This window comes from Gossypium arboreum, chromosome 4 (assembly GCF_025698485.1).
Source record: "Gossypium arboreum isolate Shixiya-1 chromosome 4, ASM2569848v2, whole genome shotgun sequence".
Taxonomy (NCBI): Eukaryota; Viridiplantae; Streptophyta; class Magnoliopsida; order Malvales; family Malvaceae; genus Gossypium; species Gossypium arboreum.
Window position 1 is genome coordinate 82,735,255 of NC_069073.1, and position 623 is coordinate 82,735,877.

The following is a 623-nucleotide window of genomic DNA, read 5'->3' on the forward strand; positions in this document are numbered from 1 at the left end:
AAGACATGATTTCCCCAAAACACGGAGTGTGATAAATCCCCACAGCCGTGCGACATGGCCGTGGGTGAACTTGATAGGAATAACACGGGTGTGGGATAGAAAACCACGAGCGTGCCAGGGATAAGACTCAATTCTATTTCTTTGACGCGGGCGTGCGACACGTTCGTGCCATTCAACCGTGTACAACAATACATGGGCGTGGTACCACAACACACGGGCGTAGGAGAAGGGAGCAACGCTAGGCACGGCCGTGCGACATGGCCGTGTACCACACACGCCCAAGACACACGAGCATGTGATAGTAGCCGGGCATGACCACATCTAAAAAAATTAGAAAAACACGGGCTACCTGCACAGCACACGGGCGTGGCCCTAGGCCGTGTGCCCCTCCTCTATATAAACAAACCACTGTTCATCTTCTTCGTCCTTTCAAAACCCTAGCTGAAATCCACCTTCCCCCAACCCCTACTCCCTATTCCGGCCACCATCCCCTAGATTCTCACTTCCTCAACCCCCAAACTACCCTCAAAGTCACTCCACTTGCATTCATCCCCATTTTCCCCTCCCTTTACCCTCCATTTTTCCCACCACACGGTTTCCTCTCCTCGTCACACGCCTGTGCT